Below are 8,528 nucleotides of genomic sequence, written 5' to 3' on the forward strand. Positions count from 1 at the left end.
ACCTCTAGCATCTTCTTACCTACCATTCTCTTTTTAAAAAAAAATCTCTACGGTTCGAATCCACCAGATGCTCTGCCAGGAAAGGAGGGACAATCTCCTCCTGTACCAGTCAGATCTGATTTGATGGTACACACACACACACACATAAAATAATAATAATTAAAAAAATCTCTCCTAACCTCTCATCTCCCTGCTGTGTGAAAACTCCCCTCTGAGCTGCCCGTCACCGGGGACACAGCCTCATGGCTTCATGCCTCTCACTGTCTGTCATCAAAGCTCACCCATGGGGGTCCCGTTCTCTCGGGCAGTGGGCAGTGGGCATGTTGGTTAACCTGATTGCCTAGCCCCCACTGTGCATTTTCCAGCTACTGCCTCAGCTCCCTCGGGTCCCATGATGTCTTGACCCCACAGATCTGATGCTGAGGCTCCGACTGTCAGGATAGTACTGCTGATACCACACACACACACACACACGCACACACACAGACGGGTGGGTGGCTACAGACATCAGAGTTAACCAGGGCACACTGGCCTTTACTCTGAAGGCCTCATACTTCTTCTCTCCTCATCTACTGCTCCCTTCAGGACCTGGATGTCCTCGAAAGATCTATTCCTTCCCCCCAGATCCCTGCTACTTTAGGGGGTCTGCTGAGCTAACCTCTCTCAATAGATCTGGTGTGTGCGATATTTATCTCTTGCCAAGACCTTGGATCATTAATTTTTTTTTCTTGAAATATGTATCTCTTCCCTAGGGAAGATGAGCACCATATACTGTGGTTCTACGAGGGGTTAGGGCAGGTTGGGAAAAGAAAGCGTGACCTTGAACATTGTTCGGCTTTCCTGCTGGGGCCCCACACTCTTCTCTTTCTCACCTCAGTCTTGGCTGGTGGCTGGAACGACACAGGTGTGTAGAAAGGTACAGATCTGTCAGATGTGGCAGCTGTAGGCAAGCATTGAGGAGACTTCCCCAAGTCTCCCAGGCCTGAACCTTGCTGTTGTTGTTGTTATTGTGCACCAGCGAGTCAGAGCTGATCCATATCTGATTGTTCACCCGGTTTTCAGAGGCAGTAAATTGCATGGGAGGAGAATCCCCATCCTTGTCCCTCTGAATAGCAGCTGGTGGATTCAAACTGTGTACATTTGTGATGACAGCCTAATTCCCTGCCACTAAGCCACCAGAGCTTCCTGGCCTGAAACTGGAGCTCCCCAAACCAGCTTAGCTGTCTGTGTCATCTTGTGCCACAGTGTCTTAGCTGCCTTGGCCATGCGCTTACCCTCTGCCCTTCTACAGCCAAGCCATCTGTCAGAGCTGATGGCCAATGCGAAGCAGGAAAGTCCATGGTGAGAAAACAAAGCCCCCTGTGTCTCCCTGAGGCCCCAAGTGGCTTCTCCCCCCTTCTCCCTTCCTAAAAGCAATGAATCCAAACAATAGCCCGTCCATAGCCCTTAACCCACACCACTCCTGCTTTCTAGAAGGACCACAAATCCATGGTGCCTGTATTCAGGGGTGCCCAAGCCCCCTTTTCCAAGTTGGGTGAAATAAACCACTGCCTTTTGGAATAATCTGAACCTCCACTGTGAGCGGATCAAAGTTTGGCTTCCATGGGTTCTTTTAGGGGAAGAGCTTGGAGGAGCATGTTGTAGGCCTTTGGTGGAACCATCCAAGATGCTTTGTTGTGGCAACAATTGGTTTTATTAAAGAAACATAGGAGATGATGGCTTGGTGTAAGGAAGGGACCGTATATGAAGAGTCAGGGGTCTGGGCTCCCTAACAGGGCTAGCTTAGGACATGGCCAGTTGACCTCCTCCTGGGAGCCCCAGTTATCTCGTCTCTCATGGGCATGTGCCCTGGCTGCCCCAATGGCATGTGGTTAGACTCTAAATAGATAGCGAAGACACAATCCCATAGAAGGCAATAAGGCTGTTGCGATTTGTTCTTTGTTTGCTGAGCAGCCCCTGGTGGGGGAGGGACACAAAGGCGCCTTGGATGGTGTCACTGAGAGCCTGAGACTAAAGATGGGAAACCACCTTGCTGGTCAGGCTTTCGAATCCACCAGCTGTTCTGCAGAAGAAAGATGTGCAGTTAACTGCTTCTGACTGGAGGGTCAGCTGTTGCTTGGTTCTGACCGGATGGTACACAACAAGAAGACAGATTCATTCAGCCGGCAGGTTCATTGATTCCCTGAAGTTAGAAAATTGTGTTGTGACTCTTGGTAAAAGTGTGTGCTTCTGCCAGCCGTGTGATGGGGATGTGCTCAGATGAAGGTGTGTCAGTGTTGATCCCACCTGAAATTTGCTAGATCCTGGAAGACTTGTCCACCTGGTACACAGCTGGTACCTTCACGTGAGTTACATTCAAAGAGACCGCTCCTTTTTCCAGCCAGGGATGCCCAGTGCCAGGGTCTTAGCGATCCAGTGGGGGCCAGATTCTGCTGTATGTCCAAGCGTAGCCCACCCAGCCGTGTGCAGTGACCTGGCTCCCCACCCCTAGTCAGAACATTCTCAAGGTGACTGTGACTCTTCTGTGTTTCCTCATCCTTTCATTGAGCACAGGACTTGGCATGGGTCACAGTCTATCATTGCTGTCCAGGAAAAAAGGTGCCAAGGGCAAGACGTCTCTCCTCTAAGAAGAAGCAGGGTTCCTGGTGATATAATGGTTAAAACATTTGGTTGCTAATTGAAAGGTGCCTGTTTGAACCCATCACAGGAGAAAGACGTCTGGCCTTGGAAATCCTTGAGGACCATTCTCCTCTGCCCTGAAGGGCCTCTCTGAGCTGGAATTGATTCAGTGGTAGCCTTTTTTGGTTTGATCTCTAACAAGCACCAGGGAACATTGGAGCTTCCTGTAATACTGTAGGAACATGTCACTCTCCTGCACCCCCTCTGTGGGCTCCTGTCTTTTCGAGGTCCAGAGGACAACTAGAGGTCCATGTGGCCCACGGTGCAGCAGAGAGGGGAGGCAGCGGTGGGATGCTCTGATGACTTCCTCTCGGAAAAGGCAGCACGGGAAACAGCAGTATCTGTGTTGTCCACACTTACCTCACCAACTGAATATCCTAAAACCTAGAAATCAATAAATAACCTCATTGTCCCCGAGCACACACAGCTCAGGGCAGCCCCTAGGAAGAGCTCCTCTGTGGGTTTCCTTGGCTGCAGTCATTTTGGATGCTGAACTCCAGACCTTTATGTCCACAGGCTGGGCTCAAACCACCAACCTTTAGGTTAGTAAACACATACAACTGACCTCAAGGAAGCTCCATTTCTTGGGTAGCTTATCTGCAGAAGAGAGTTTTGTAAAAGGACATCCTCATCATTTTCTCCATCCCCTCATGTCACAGATGATAAAACTGGCATCTGGAAAGGGGAGAAGTCCACCCAAGCTCACACTGTCAGTGATTAAATGAAGAACACAGTACATTTGCTTTGAGTCTGTTCTCACTGGATTGTTTGGTTTTTTTCCCCCCTGAGCCTCAATTATTGTGTCTGCTAACTGGGACTAGTCATTTTCATTCTGTTTGTTCTTATGTATCAGATCTAAGTGAAGGTATCCAAGTATATCCCAGATATGCCACAGGCCAAGTCAGTAATAGAACTCTTTGTCCAGACAGATGCCATGGAAATACCAGGCAGAGAACAGGATGTCACTTGCGCCTTCACAGAGGGATCCTATTTCTGATGTGAAGCAGCCCCACCTGGAGGGTGGCCGAGGGCAGCCCAGCCTGTGGTCCTTTCTGGTTCTTTCCACCCACACATCACCAGGCTCACTAATTGGTCCCTTGCTGCTTGTGTCAGTGAAGAGCTGAATGGAGGATCAGAGCGTGTTTTCTTTAGAATTGATCTTATTAGGAAGTAGAAGATCTCAAAAAAGAGGGCAGGGGGAGGCGGGGGAAATCTGTCATTTAATACTTCCCTGAGCCCTGTGTAAATTCTGAAAACTCTCAGGAGCCCTGGGGAGAGTGTGCTTAGGCCGTGGAATGCTTGCAGGCAGATGGGTTATCTAGGCGAGCCCTTCTCTCCAGAAGGGGCTGTCTGAGGGAGTTCTGCCTGGACCCCCCAAACTCCAGACCAGGACTGCCCTCCAGCCGGCCTCAGAGTCTTGCTCAGGGCTCCAGAAGGCATTGTGTCCTGGGTCAGTTGTCAGGTGCAGTTGAATTCATTTCCATTCGTGGCACTCTCCTCTGCTGCAGAAGAACACAGCCCCTTTCCTCAGAGGCACAGCTCTGAGCCCACTGTTGCAGCCCTCACTGTCTTGTTGAGGGTCTTCCTCTTTTTCATCAACCCTCCACATTTCCAAGCATGATGTCCTTCTCCAGGAACCTCCCTCACTGAGAACGTGTCCACAGTATGTGGAAAGAGGCCACACTACTCTCACTTGTAAGGAGTGTTCTGGCTGCATGTCTTTTGAGGCAGTCTGTGATATGCTCAGTATTCCTTGTCATCACCACAATGCAAAGGTAGCAGTTCTTCTTCATTTTTCCTGATTCATTGCCCGACTTGACTTTCTGGCCCTAGACGCTCTCCCTTGCCTCCTGGACATGTGGAATGCTCACCTAAAGCGCATGTGACCTTGACATTGAACCTGGAAAGACAAGTGCTTATTCTAGTAGTAGCTCAAGTGGGGTCTTGGAGTTGCTTGTGAAAGTGGGTCTCTTTGGGATGGTCTCTGCGCTGAGCAAGATTCAGGGAGCAGTGGAAGGCTTGCCCAGGATCCCACACGTGGACTGGAGTCCACATTTTGGAGGCCCACCCATCGAGGAGGCCAGGGTTTCATGAGAAAATGGCTCATACAAGGCCAGCTTCATGAGACCCAGCTCACAGGGAAGGTCACTTTCTCCTTAAACCACTAAGCGTGTTATTCCGAATCATTGGAGCTGAAAAGATTTCTTTAAAAGACTATGAAATATCCCCTTTTAAAAGGAGAAAATATGACGTAGAGGATTAGAATGGAGAAGAGGATATAGGAGAGAGTCAGGTGCCAGGAACACTCAAGCTTGGGAAGCTCATTTTCTGGCTTTTTATGCCTCCTGTTCCTTTTCCCACTGGAGCCCTTTCTCCGTCCCTGAGCCTCTAGGGTCTGCTTCTTCCCCCTCCCAGAGGAGCACTGGCCAGACTCTCTTCCTGGAAAGCAGAAGTCCCAAGGTGATACTATAAATCTTTAGTAACAGTCTTCAGTATGGATTGAGACTCAATATCAAGAAAACAAAGATTCTCATCACTGGGCCGATTGGCAGCATCATAATGGATTGTGAAGAGATTGAGATTGTTTACAGTTTTGGTTTGCTTGGATCCACAGTCAACATCTTGGCACCAGTAGCCAGGAAATTAAAAGATGTATTGCAATGGGAAAGTCTGTGGTTAGATATCTCTTTAAAGTGCTGAAGTGCAAAAATGTCAGTCTTGAGACTAAGGTGTGCCTGATATAGGCCATGGTCTTTGCAATCACTTGCTATGCATCAGAGAGCTGGACAATTCTAGCGATGATAGAAGGAGAGCTGATACCTTTGAGCTGTGGTGTTGGAGAAGAGTATTGAATATACCATGGACTGCTAGGAAAACACAGATTTGTCCTGGAGAGGGTGAAGTCGGGCTGCTTCTTGGAGGCAAGGATTCTGAAGCTTCATCTGACATACTTTGGACATATTGCAAGGAGGGACTGGTCCTTGGAGAGGGTCGTCATGCTTGGGAGGGTGGAGGGATAGTGCAGGAGAGGAAGATCCTCTATGAGATGGATTGATTCAGTGACTGGGGAAATGGGAATGGGTATGTCAGAGATGGTGAGGTTGGCACAGGACAGGGCAGAGTTTAGGGCTGTTGTACCTAGGGTCGCTATGAGTTTCGGGTGACTCGACCACACGTAACAACAACAACCACAGTAACTGGTATGACCCAAGCTCCTACCTATCTGAAAGAGAGCCAGTCAGCGTGCCAGGGGAGGGTCCTGGAGGCTCGCTGCTTTCAGGAATTAGCCCGCTGCATTGCTGCATCAGAACTCTCTACATGGCCCAAATGGTTAGCAGTTCATCCATGCCTTGGTGCCACGGAATAAAGGCTTGGCAGTCTGTTTCCATAGAAATTACAGCCAGGGAAGCCCTTGGGGGGGGAGTTCTACTCCTCCATGTTTTGGGTAATTTGGGGTCATACGTGGGACATTATAGTTGTTACACTGAAAAGAGTCTGGATTACATTGTCTTCTTTGGATGCTGTTGTTATTAGGTGCAATCAAGTTCACTACAACTCAAAGCGATCTTACAAACAAGCGATCTGAACCCTGCCCTATCCTGTGCCATTGTCATAATCTCCGTCATGCTCAAGCCCATTGTTACAGGCCCTGTGTCAATCCATCTCATTGAGGGTCTTCCTCTCCTTCTCTGACCTCCGCCTTTCCCAGTGTGTTTCCCCCCCCCGCCCACTGCCTCTCCTGAAAACATGCCCAAAGTATGTGAGATCAAGTTCCACCATCCTAGCCTCCAAGGAACACCTTCACTGCTTTTCCTCCGAGGCATATTTGTTTATTCTTTTTGCAGTCCGTAAGGTACTCCATACTCTTCCCCAACACCCCAACTCTAAGGCATCAAGTCTTCTTCTGTCATCTTTATTCATTGTCCAACTTTAAGATGCATAGAAATCAATTGAAAATGCCATGGCTTGCATCACGTACACGTTTTAGTCTTTAAACTGATGTTCTTGGTCTTTTGATGAGCATTGAATTTCATTCTGACAGGTTTTTTATGTACTGATGGCTCTGCTTGATCCTGGCAAAGCTTGGTTTTAGGCTTTGGTAGGGCAGGTTGAGGAGAGCCCAAGATTACAACATGGTCTTTATTTTTAAGGCATGGCCTTTCTGACGGCTCACCCGAGTGCTAGAATATCACCCTGAGCTGCTGGACTGGAATGCCAGTGTCTCCCAGCATGCTGGAACCCCTAACGTCCTTGTTCTGTTCTTGCTTTCAAAGAAGCTGCTCTTTGCTATACCTTACCAGTCTCACTTCATGTATATCCAGCCCAGCCCTCAGCCAAGTATCTGTGGGGATGCCACACAAGCTTCTCTGCCCCATCTATGAGAAGTTCCTCCTTCTCCAGTCTTCTCTCCCTGCCGTTTCCAATGCTTCAGCAGCTCCAGAATCCAGTCTCCACCTCCTTGGCTCACAGGACATCCATGCTCTGCTTGACTCCTCTTCTCTGTGCTGTGGTTGGGAAATCTCCCCAGGGTTCCAGGGCAGGCGCCCACCCTCACTGTTTAGCTCCAACTCCTAGTGGCACTGTGGGCAGAATAGGCCTGCATGACCAAGCGTCCAAGACTATAAATCTTCAAAGCCCACACTGCCTCTTCTTTCTCCCGAGGAATGACTGGTGGATTCAGATCATAGACCTTTGTGTTCACAGCTTAACACCAAACCCACTGCACCACTGGGCTCCTTAGGGTAAACCCCAAACTCTGCCAGAAAAATCCACAAGCAGCTGGGTAGCCTAGTGGCAAGAAGCTGCGCTGCAATTCCAAGGGCACGCAGTTTGAAGCCATCAGTTGCTCTGTGGGAGAAGGATGGGCATTCTCCTCCTGTGCAATTAACTGCCTCTGAAAAACCACCAGAAGGTCAGTTATGGGTTGGTTCCAACTCGACAGTACACAACAACAACTCTTGCGTGACCTTCATCAATTTCTGAGACTGTACATCTTTGCGGGAGGAGAAAGCTCATCCTTTTTCATGCAGAGCAGCTTAGTGAGTTCGAACCAATGACCTTTTTGGTTATCAACCCAACATTTGTTTATGTGCTATGTCACCAGAGCTCCTTTTGGGTGAAAAAGGACTCACTTGATGTGTTTTCTTACCTTCTCTCAGAAGTCTTGCACACTCTATACATGAAAACATCCAGTGCCTGAAAACATTGGATCAGCTGTATTTATTGTATCTAGTTTAGTGTAGAAAACTTTGGGTTGGCACAGTCAGCCCAAGGGTAGGCAGTTCGAATTCACAAACTGCTCCTCAGGAGAAAGATGAGCAATCTCTTGTGTGATTTACAAGCCTCTGAAAACTTGAAAGAAAACTCTGAAAAAACTGTAGATTCAACTACGAGTGTTCTAACTTGATGGCAGTGAGTTGTTGAGAGTTCATTACATGTAAGAATGTAATTCTCCTTGTAGCCAATTATTTTTTGAGTACATACAGTAAGTAAATGTTTCCTTATATTATCCAGCTAGAAGAAAGTGTTGATGGTTACTCTTCACTGCGTCTCGGTAGCATTACAGAGAGCCGGGGAGTCAAAGGAAGATGTTTAACTGATGTTATTGAATGGAATTAAGGGGGAGAGCCTGGAAATACCTGGTTTTTTTTTTCATATTATCTATTTTATTGAGATATTAATCTTATCACACATGGTCCAAGAATAAACAAATAGTAAATGAAGTATAATCTGATGCATTCAAACATCATAGCCGATGATCCCATGCTTGCCTATGATCTCGCCGATATAAAACCACATGCACACTTCAGTGGCCACCAAAGTATTCAGCAGAGCTTCCTTAACTGTGA

The 8,528-nt window shown here is 48.0% G+C and overlaps 1 protein-coding gene across 1 annotated transcript in view; it reads left to right on the top strand.

Annotated features, from left to right (window-relative positions):
- Nucleotides 1-8,528, top strand: part of MAPK4 (mitogen-activated protein kinase 4) — a 50,890-nt gene that overhangs the window by 1,222 nt on the left and 41,140 nt on the right. The gene's annotated exons all lie outside the window — the stretch shown is intronic.

This window comes from Elephantulus edwardii, unplaced genomic scaffold (genome assembly GCF_000299155.1).
Source record: "Elephantulus edwardii isolate Elephantulus edwardi_28Jun2011 unplaced genomic scaffold, EleEdw1.0 scaffold00103, whole genome shotgun sequence".
NCBI classification, from domain to species: domain Eukaryota; kingdom Metazoa; phylum Chordata; class Mammalia; order Macroscelidea; family Macroscelididae; genus Elephantulus; species Elephantulus edwardii.